Source organism: Coptis chinensis, chromosome 7, assembly GCF_015680905.1.
Source record: "Coptis chinensis isolate HL-2020 chromosome 7, ASM1568090v1, whole genome shotgun sequence".
Taxonomy (NCBI): domain Eukaryota; kingdom Viridiplantae; phylum Streptophyta; class Magnoliopsida; order Ranunculales; family Ranunculaceae; genus Coptis; species Coptis chinensis.
In genome coordinates this window covers 14,046,871-14,058,993 of record NC_141462.1, presented here as the reverse complement: position 1 = coordinate 14,058,993, position 12,123 = coordinate 14,046,871, and positions in this window count along the sequence as shown.

The following is a 12,123-nucleotide window of genomic DNA, read 5'->3' as shown; positions in this document are numbered from 1 at the left end:
TGGAACTAATAACTAAAAACATAAAGAACTAACCTGATTGAAGAACATCATGAACTAGAAGAATCATTAAACCTTAGCACTGACTTCATCTCCTCCCTTGAAGGAGAAGATTAGCCTTCCATATAGAAGGAAGAACACGAAGAACGAGAAGAAGAAGAGTTGAAGAACATAAGACTAGAAAGACTAATTTATTAAGACTCAGCTAGTTAAAACCGATCTTTTATTATTAATCTCTCTCTGCCTCAAGTTCTGGAGACAAGAATATAAGTGAATTGGCCAATTACATGAGGCACTTAGGTCCTCTATTTATAGGAGTTACAATGAGCTCTAGAAGCATTCCAAACCGTCATTTGTTTCTTAATACAAATAGACTTCTTCCAGAGTCCGACTTCGTCTTCAAAACTGAGAAGGAATTGGCTACAGTGTTGATTCATGCGTCTGGACGCATTATTCATGCGTCCCAGACTTAATCAATGCGTCACGGGCGCTTCGATTTATCGTCCCGGATGATTGCGCCTCGGGCCTTCGATACATCGTCCCCGCACGCATAAGCCGATTTTCTCTCTTCTGCTCTATCCTTCTATCCTCTTTTGCGGGCTTTGGTCCAAACAACAAATCCTTTGGCCTTGGGCTTCCAAATTGACTTTAAAATAGGTCCAAGTCGCATCTTTAACAGCTCAAATTCCTTGGCCTTCTCCATGATTGTCCACGGGCCTCTCATGTGATCCTTAATGCTCCGAATTGCTTTGTTTTATCCCATTTTCTCTAATATTCTACAAAACTCTCTTTTTCACCTGTAGAATCTTAAAACACAACTTATAAACACTATTAGTCCACTAAGATGGCTAAACAAGAGGCATAATCCGAGGGTTAAATAGCACTTTTTGAGCACTTATCACAACTCCCAACTAGCCTTTTGCTAGTCTCTTAACAAATAAGATAAAAAAATAGATAAGTGATCAAAATCACATCCTAATAACAAAAATAAAATCCTAACTCATTTCCGCAGGCATCGCGATTGCATTTACCATATGCAACAAGGCTTTAAACCTTTATGTTCCCCAAAAAAGGACGAGTTATAGTCTCGTGAGGGTTTTCGGTGATATACCCACAAAATCAATCAATAGCATGTTCAAGAATGATAGTATTTTTCAGAGAGAAATTCCTTACCCACTTAGTGCTTACTCCAATAGATAATCTCCATTGCTAACTACATTGCTGCAAAAGACTCATAGATTATGATGAGAGATAGTAAAATTGACAAAAATTCTCAATCAAGGCTTATGTGTGTACTTAGTCAATTTTCTATACTCTCCTATCCAAGAAACGGAATCCCTAGTTTACCTTTAGACAGATAATCTCGACTTTCAATCCTCACCAGTCATACTCTCAACAAAGAATCTCTTAGAAGATGGTCTACTATTTTACCTCATATATGTGGGGAAAAGAATAATGCATACGAACATCCCACATACTACCTTGAAAAACAGACTTCTGAATAAAAGTAGTCTCATGGAAAGAATGTCAATCACATATGAAGTGTCGGGTCCTTCACTTTAGCATCCTCTCACCTATTCTAGACTTCGTACCATACTGTAATGATAAGTCATGGGTTGTAACTTGGCTTGGGTATTGGTTTATAAAGGAAAGGTAAAAAGGATTCTAAGGTTGTTTCTGAAAAACACTAAGGGTTTTGCTTCTTTCTTTGGAAGATTTCTTCAAATTCTGTATTGCAGAGAAAATTCTTCCTTTCTCTTAGCTTTTCCATCCTTTTTGTTCAACTTTTTTTTTTTTTTTTTTTTTTTTTTTTTTTTTTTAAAGAAAACTTCGATTGGTATATCCTTGATTAGTCTTTGGATATGCTTGTTTTCCACTAGCTTCTTTCACTTTGAAATGAGAATGATGGGATTCATTGTATCTCTCTGGTATTTCCTTGTAATCTTCTTTTTGTGGTCTTTCTTCCTCTTTGTGCCCCTCGTATTCTCAGAAACATATGGGTATGGCTGATAAAGATTTTGGCTATACTCCTTGTCTGGAGTTGGGTGACGGGTAAAGGGTTTTATGAAAGAAAATGGCTTATTGTAAGGCTCAAAAGGGTTTAACATGATGGTCCTACTAGGTGGGATAAAGGCTGAATGGGTTCACTACTTGACTTATCAATATGATACTCTGTTTCGAATAGACTACAAGACCTAATGGCTATCTCCCCAGTTGATGTCACTTCGTGATTAACCAAATCAACAAAATAATGAGACTATATTACAACGACATAAAGAACTGAAAGATGTTAAGTCACTAAGACTCGGATTTTTCTCGTAAGAACTCTCCAAAAAATGGGTATAAAGCTCAAGTCTCACAAGCTAAGTCTAAAAACTCTACTTCCAGTTTACTAGGGGTTTAAATCTCTCTTCTAGCAAAAGTACACAAAACTGACCAAGTACTATGGTGGTGCCTTGATAAAGAATTCTATCAACAAGAACTATGTCCTAGCATAATAAATAGTCTAAGCGGTAATGAAATCAATAATATCAACTATCTATCAAACTCAACACTAAGCAGTATAGAATCTATATCCCAGACTCATCATTAAAATTCATTTTTCTCATGCTGTTGATATATAAAAAAATATTTTAATTTTTGAAAACTAATTTTCGAAATTCATTTCTCAAGTACACCCTCCCCCTACTTATGCATGCATTGACCTCAATGTATAAAGAAGTAAATGAAATGGATGAGAAAAAGGTAGGATATTACCATTGATGCCGAATTTTTAGGTCTTTTTACGTCAGATCCCCAAGACTAGTATATCATGCATTATCAATTTGGAGTGAGGAGATCAGATTTTCTTACCCAAATCTGACGAATGTTTGGAGGACGAGGAGGTCTCACCTTGTGGGTTGTCAAAAATACTCCTTGATATGTCGGAAAGATTGATGGTGAAGTTGCTTCTCTACCTTGAACTATTTCAGGTCTGATGATTTTGTGATAGGCCTTGTGGTTCCTCTGTGTAGAAAATTGACGAAAATCTTTCTTTCTAACAGGACAATAATATCTGATGTGCCCTTTACCACCACAGTGATGATAATGGATGTCTGGCTGACTACGCTCAGGGTGGGCAGTAGACTGGTTCACATACTTCTCTTGTTCAGACAATGATGGTGTAGAAGAAGCTTCAACAGTACAATTCTCCTTATCAATATGGTTCACTTTCTGCTTTAGAAGACTCATTTCAGTTTCTAGATTCTATTGTTTTTCCAAAACTTCTTTAAGCTGATTCTTTAGTAACTGATTTTTCTGGGTAGAAGTCTGTTGTTCATCCTGAAATGTAGAGTTCATCTTCTCAAGATACGATACTCTCTCAGTCAATTTTCCATTCTGCTCACTTAAATCCTGAATTTTCTGCAAAGATTCCAAGAACATGGCTAGCAACGCCTCTGTGGTGGGTTTCTCAGGTTCATCACAGTTTTCTGTAGATTGAGCACTCTCAATTATATCTTCGAATGGGACGAATTCTTGTATCATACTATCAAGGAAGTACACCTTTCCACCTTCGGTGTCATCACAATCCTTATGCAACAGGTGAAAGATATTTATGTCCATAGACATCTTACCAAAGTTGATCTTCATTTCACCGTTGTGACAATTTATCAAAGCATTTGCGGTAGCGAGGAAAGGTCGGCCTTGAATAATTGGAATTTTATCAAAGGCCTCCTGGGTGTCTATCACAATGAAATCCACTGGATAGTAGAAATCGACTACTTGAAGAAGAACATCCTCAACTATGCCTCTGGGAATCTTGGTAGAACGGTCAGCTAACTTCAATTTGACTTTTGTAGGCTTTATGTTCTCCAGGCCCAACGCTTGGTACACATGATATGGCAAGAGATTAACACTAGAACCAAGGTCTAAAAGAGCATTACCCGTAGATTTTTCTCCTATCTTGCATGATATTGTAGGACTTCCTGGATCTTTGAGCTTCACTGGAGCTTGCTGATGGATAATAGATGTTGTTTGTCCAGCTAGAAACGCTCGCTTTGGAACATGAGTACTTCTCTTTATGTTGCATGCATCCTTAAAGAATTTGGCATATGATGGCAACTGCTTGATCGCTTTGAGAAAGGGGATATTGATGTTATCTTTCTCAAATGCCTCCTTCATCTCTAAAAATTGCTTGTCCTTTTTGCTTTGAGCAAAAAACATTGGAAAAGGTGCCTTCGGTACAAACACATCAGCATGTGTTTGCTCTTCTTTCTCTTTGGCATTCTTGCATATCTTGTCATGGTCATCTTGACAAATGGGAGTGGAAAGGATTTCCCCCACTTCCTTTTGAACTTCATTTGAAATCTTGACCGATTGCTCTGTAGCAATGTCATCATGAGAAAGTAAATCAACCTTGTTGTCTATCTTCAATCCCCGATCGAGTAGTAATCGAGGTGACATGATCATGGAGGTGATCAGTACTAGCAGTTGTCCCAATGTGGCATACATCTTCACTCTTCGATATTGGTTCCAATAAGCTAGGTTGAGTGGCTTGTGTCTTTACAGACAAAGCAGTGGTGAGTTTGTCGACCTTAGCCTCTAGAGACTCCATTCTAGAACATTGACTTGCACGAGATTGCCGGAGATTGAGTGGAGATCGCGTGCAAGAAGCTCTAAAACACTTTCAAACTTCTGATTTTTCTGTGATAGCAAAGTAATTGCATTCTCCGAGGGTTGGCGGTCGCGGCATAATTTCTCCTAAGATCGGGCACTAAACTCTCCACTTTGTATTGGAATTTTGTTGAGAGTATAATTGTTGTTGAGGGACCAACTGTGAAACTTGACTTGTCCGTGGAATATAACTTTGATCTTGTGAACCGGGGGTCCATCGCTTACCTCTCAATAATTGTTTTGAAAGTTATTACCACCTTGGTTGGGCCTCAAAAATGAGTTAATATTGTACTCTCCAACCGATATATGTTGATATGTAACCGTGACATTCTAGAGTTGCATGAGAAGTGTCCCAACGGACTTCACGATATTGGCTAGCTTGCATGACCGGGAGAGATTTAGCTTGAGACTTGTTGATCTTGGAGGGATTCATGGAGAACCCGATTGAATTTCTTACTCAAAGTTTCAATCTTTGGTGGCCAGGTGGCCAATGTAGACTTCAGTTCTTGATCCGCTTGTTCATGTGCTTGGTAACCAAATTGCTTTGGCTCCCCTCCATGCTAGCTACATCCTCGTTGCTAGTAGTCCATTGTTGTGTTTCTTCAGCCTAAATTCTCGAAAAATTGTAAGCTTCCTCTCCATCCATTGATGTAAACTTGCCTTTGTGCATTGATCATCATCTGCTTGTTCATCATCGAGAGTCCTCGATAGAAAAAATGAGCCAAATGTGGTTCTTGTCATATCCATGATGTGGACATGAGACTAGCAGATTATTGAATTTCTCCCAGCTTTGATGATATTCTTCAGTCACTTTTCCTTTGAAATTGCTGATGGCTTGTTGCATGGCATCTATCTTCTGGGGTGGGTAGAACTTGTTCATAAACTTTGTTCTCAACTTCTCCCAGTTGTCTATTGAATTGATCGGTTGTGCAGTTAACCATTCGGAGGCTTTACCTTCGAGTGAGAGCGGAAAAAGAATCAACTTGATACTCTCATCTTTGATATTCTGGTTCTTGAAAGTTCTGAGGACTGATAGAAATTTGTTCATGTGAACATAGAAATTTGAACATTATGCGAACCGTTGAACTTTGGAAGCATAGAGATTACTGATGCTCTAAGTTCAAACTGGTTAGATTCTGTCTCTGGAAAAATAATACTGCTGGGTGGGTCTCCAATGATTGGCGAATAAAAATCGCTGAGCTTCTTCCTCTGCTGTGCTTGCATGGGTGGGATAGCTTCAGGATTATTGGTGTCCATAACACCTCCATCATTGCTTGCGACCATTGTATCAATCCTGTCTAGTATTCTTGCTATGCGAAGATAATGAAAACTATCCTACTATGCTTGAATGTAATTAAACTAATATGCAACTATTCTAAATTATACTAATATGCAAAACTACTTTCCTTCAACTGGGTTGGGCTTTGCAGCTAGTATCTCGCCCGTTGTCTAAAGCTGTCTCTTCTAGGGTTATGGTGAATCACTTGGATTGCTTAAGTACCACGCCTACGCATCGATAGTCCGTTTGTCAAAATCAGGACAAGAAACACTAGAGTTTGATGTTTCATTTGTGTTGGCTTACAACTTCAATTGTTGAAAAGGTCCTAAATGCAATTATACTAGAAAGCAATAAAACTAAACTACGATGCAACTATACTAAGAATTAATGAAATAAAAAGAATGAAGATTCAACTAACCTGGATGGTAGATCTTGTCTTCGAGATGTCCTTCAAGTTTCTTTCTTTTTCAAAAGGATGGATGATGTGGCTAAAATTACCTCAAGATCCAAAATTCTAATCTTGAAAGAAAACGTTAAACATAAACAACTTAAAATGGCAGCGGCGCCATTTGACTAACCTCTTTTTGTGTGTGAGATGTATGGATGATGTAGATAGATGATGGTCATTGAACAAAAAGAAGCGTATCAAAACCTAATTATCCCTCAATAAGTAAAGGATGAGTAGGGTATCGTTTCACTTTTAAATGTATGTTTATATGAAGGACTGGACTGGAAAAAGGGTTTGAGGGATTAAAAACTATGATTATAGATATAGTAGATTCAAATGCTAAACTAAACTAAACTAACTAAACTTATACTAAAGCTAAGAATTGGAAATAAGGAGAAAGAATATGAGAGAGATAGATTCAAGAGATTCAAATCCACCAATGCATTTGATTCAATGACCTTTTGCTTCATGTTGTTCTCCAAGTAGACTACAATCGGGCAATCGAGCGAGTGCCGATGCCCTCTTGGATGAAACATCGTTAACAATTAATTCTACTCAAGGTTGTTCCTATGTTCATGTTACTAGTATCTTCTTCCCTTTTGTGTGAGTTTGGGCAGCTATTCAATGAATCACCATCTAAGGCAAACACAAGGAATACTTCCCTTACTCTAAAACACTACACAACTAGAATAAAAGTAGAGAATAATAGTATAATATTCAATTACAATAAATAAAACTCTATTCTAGCATTATATTCAATTGCAATAAATAAAAGCATGTTACTAGCAAATATTCAATTGCAATAAATAAAACCCTAAACTAGCATGATATTCAATTGTAATAAATAAAAACCTTAATCTATACTTCCATCCCCTGGTGTGGGCAATGGAACTAATAACTAAAAACATAAAGAACTAACCTGATTGAAGAACATCATGAACTAGAAGAATCATTAAACCTTAAGCACTGGTTTCATCTCCTCCCTTGAAGGAGAAGATTAGCCTTCCATATAGAAGGAAGAACACGAAGAACGAGAAGAAGAAGAGTTGAAGAACATAAGACTAGAAAGACTAATTTATTAAGACTCAACTAGTTAAAACCGATCTTTTATTATTAATCTCTCTCGCCTCAAGTTAAGAGACAAGAATATAAGTGAATTAGCCAATTACATGAGGCACTTAGGTCCTCTATTTATAGGGGTTACAATGAGCTCTAGAAGCATTCCAAACCGTCATTTGTTTCCTAATACAAATAGACTTCTTCCAGAGTCCGACTTCGTCTTCAAACCGAAAGGAATTGGCTACGATTAATGTCGATTCATGCGTCTGGACGCATTATTCATGCATCCCAGACTTAATCAATGAGTCTGGACGCTCGATTTATGCGTCCCAGACGCGATCAATGCGTCTGGATGCTCGATACATCGTCCCCCCAGCGTAATAAGCCGATTTTTTCTCTCTAGCTTCTATCTTTTTATCCTCTTTTGCGGGTTTTGGTCCAAACAACGAATCCTTTGGCCTTGGGCTTCCAAATTGACTTTAAAATAGGTCCAAGTCGCATCTTTAACAGCTCCAATTCCTTGGCCTTCTCCATGATTGTCCACGGGCCTCTCATGTGATCCGTAATGCTCCGAATTGCTTCGTTTTACCCCATTTTCTCTAATATTCTACAAAACTCTCTTTTTCACCTGTAGAATCTTAAAACACAACTTATAAACACTATTAGTCCACTAAGATGGCTAAACAAGAGGCATAATCGAGGGTTAAATAGCACTTTTTGAGCACTTATCACTTATAAATCTATATCTAGATGAGGCCCCAAATGAATCGTACAAATGCTATATTTCTGCGCTAGAAACTTGATCTGTATGGACTTTAGATATAACTAAAGTATAACATATCTGGAATTTCTAGGTGTTCTTTCTCTGGGGTTGATCCATGTCTTGCTTGTTGCCGAAACCACTAGATGTAGCCTCCCTACAGTGAGTGATGGCTTAATTGATAAATTTTAGCAGTAGCCCGGGTCCATAACATTTTAAGTTGCCAAGGGATGTGGTTATGGATAATAAAACATATCCAAGCCCGCAACTACTAAAGCCCAAGACAAGATGCTGCTTTAAGCCCACCATGTTTCAGTCGTGCGGATTGATCTAGATCGTGCGGAAGTGGATCTGGATCGTGCAACCCGATCAGTCTACCTTCTCTACCTGCTTGCAACAGCACCTTCATTGGTTTCATCCCCTTCACAAACCTTTAACATTTTCAAATTGCGAAGCTGATGCAATTTCACATTCAAATACCCCTTGGTAGCCTCCAAGCAATTGTACAAGATCTAAGTTTCGAATTCAGCTCAGTATTAGATCTACAACATTTGCTTATGCTAAGAAAGCAGCATAAAAACCAAAAATCGACCTCAGCTCATCTCTCCAAAAACCCAACCTCGACAAGAAATAAATTCGATCCCAAACGCTAGTATCCGCCAATAGAGAATAGGGTTGTTTAAAAACCAACCTCTACCTTGAAATCCTCGTTTGTTCCCGTCCAAGCATAGCATGAATCAAGTCCCAAACTTTACAAGTTCTCCCACCATATCCAACCTCTACTCAACTCCAACCTCCAAGGACGTCCATGATAATGGACCAATGCTTTCACATAACACGAACTTAGTATGTCTTCTACGGATCTTGAGGAATCAAACCTAGCTCTCAACCCATGGCCAATGACAACCAGAACCTTGACAACCATAAATTTTCCCATTCAAAATCAGTTCCAAAAGAAAGAGAGAAGAAAAAGAAGAATTCCAGCAACGGTGCGTTAAAAGGCAACCGCCGCTGGTGGTTGACTGATAATTGGGTTTTGCCTTCAAGAAAAAATTGTTTGTCTAGGAGAGCTCAATTTTGGTATTGCATAACTTCACTATCTAGATAATTAGCCAAAAACCTAATTACTTAAGTCCAACTTATATGCTAGAAATTACTGCAATAGCATTTTCGTCCACTTTTGCTCCTCTAATTAAGTCATGGCCTAGACCATTAGAAAGATCTTTCCGAGCCAGTCGTTTTGACATATAATAGGCCCAATTCCGAGGTCTCAGTCCAAAGATACGGATTGCAGAAGTTTTGTTGACTTTTCTGCTCTATTTCTGCCCGCGTTGACTTTGACTTTTCAGCTTTGACCAGGCTTTAAAAAAGCTTTTTCTCCTTGAATCTTGGCCTTTAATCATAGAACTTCTTAGCAACCAACCTTTGCTCATTTATCTCACAAAAGTGACATATTTCTTTACATATTTGACTCCAATGCTTGAAATACATAAACGCACGTAAACAGTACTAACTCATATTTATTATACACATAATTGGTCTAAATGTAATGATATTAAGGGGTTAAAACTTAAGTTTTGGGCTCTTATCAACCAACATCAAGACCACTTTCACCCTAGGTAGTTTTTCTTTTCTTAGCACTAGAATTAGTATGGGTATCTTATGAAGGAGCAGGATGATTCTCTTTGGAAGGAGCAGGATGTTTATCCTTAGAAGAAGCAGCATGAGTATCTGGGGGAGGGGTAGTGGGTTTATCCTGTGGAGCTTTAGCCGACATGTTTTCAGCAACTTTCTTTTTTTTCCCTTATCAGATAATTGGCGACCAACATTTGGGTTTATCGCCACTCGAGGTGCCATATCTGTATACAACAAAATATGCTGGTCAAATACATCTTGCAAAAAGGGATATTGATAAAAGTCATGAACCTCTTTTTTAATCTGGGGAAAAAAATCTGGAGTCATTTTAAGGTTATTATTTAAGTAATCAATATAGTATTGGAGAATAATAGGAGGCGGTTCATGCAAAGCAAAGGATGACAGAAGAAAATAAGGATCATCTAGAGGATTTTCTAAAGGAGACTGAGTTGGAAGTGGTGACTGACCCATTTTATGAAGAGCCCTACTTTTGAGAACATAAAGAGGGGCACGATAATTAGTGATGTCTGGAAGATGAACATCATCGTTGGGGTTGCCTTCTTTATCAGCCCCAGTCTTGGCATCGACTTCTTCATCAATTCCTTCCAAAAGTTTGAGTACTCTTTTCGAATTCCCACAAACCTTATCAAAATTAAAAAAGAGAACAAAAAAGATACAGACATGTTTGAGTCAGATTGGAATTCTGATATATAGATATCGAAAATAAACAAAAGGGATATTATACCTGAAGAATTGAAAACTTGATGTTTCAGAGGAAGAATGGCTTCAGTATCGGCACTCTCCCAATCACCGAAAACTATGATGGGGTACAAGGTCCATTCCTTGTCACCTTTACGATTTTTTCAAATGATACCCACAGGGTCTTTCTTTAAATTGTTTTTGGGATAAAAATATCCAAGGTGCTTCTCACAAAATTTATAGTGAAGAAGGATGTCGGACAATCGGACTCTATAAGATTCATATTTTTCTAGAGAGAGGTGACTATTGTAATAGTTACAGACAAACGTACATCAACCTCCAGAAATTACCCATACCCTGACCAGGGAAAATGTTGAGATGGTTTAAAACTTCGCGATCGAGGTTTGTCAGAGGAAATCTAAACCCTGCAACAATTTTGCCAACAGTGACAATAATGGCTTTCTTAGTACCACTCTAGCATTCGATATATTTTTGAGTGACAGCATAATGTTGAAGATAAAGGGATTGGGGAATTTGATAGGCGACCTGGACGAAAGCTAGATTTGGCCGTTTAATAAAGAAGGGGCTGAGACCATGTTTCTATCGACTAATATCTTCGACAGTCTCGCGTTTAGATTTAGAAGAAGAAGTTTCAAAAGGATGACAAGGAATTTCTTCTACAACATAATCCAATTCCCAGGAGGTATGAGGTCGATATGTCCTAGTAGAAGTAAAAGAAAAGTTATGGCTATCGCTTCTATCTTCGGAATGAGTATCTTCACTATTAGTAATAACATCAAAAAGGGTGTCTTCACTCGCCATCAAGATGACTATAAACAAAGAGGTGATGATAAAGGTATTTTTAATATCGTCAATTTACTATATATAGCACATAGTCAATAATAATGTTTGAGATATCGAAAATATCGATATGAGGGTTTTCAATCGATAAATTCGATATGCAAAACAACATATAGAAGGTTATACATACAAATCAGGTTAGGCATGTAAAGATGCAAACTTTTAAGTATTTTAAATAATAATATAGTGTTTTCTATTACTATGTAACATGAACACACACAGATTTACAGTCTTCGAATTTCAAAAATCTTCAAATCCCTAAACTGTCGATTTTATTTCTTTAAGAGATTATATAATAATGTGTATTTTTAGATTAACAAGTAAAACACAGGAAGTAAAGAACGTACCTTATAACTTGCAAAAGTTGGTTTCTTCTGGAAAAGAATAGAGAGTTGCGAAGTCGAGAACGAATGAAGTATATTGTTTTTCTGGTTTTTCACTAAGTAGCGTATAGAAGAAGTTGAAAAGATGAGGGAAAGATAAATGGTTTATTCAAACTTTTATATTTTAAGTTTGGACCTGGTTGTCACTCAGGCCCAGATGTGATAATAAGTGTTTCTGATATAACCGCTTCGCAAAAAGTTGAAATTTAAAATTAAATTTCAAAATTTCGAGAGCGGGTGATGTAGTGGGCAAATATTGTGCCTTTAAATATTTTTATATGATATTTCAAAACTCGAAATATTGACATAAGGGTCAATATCTCGATATATTTTGTGGTTATCTCAAACA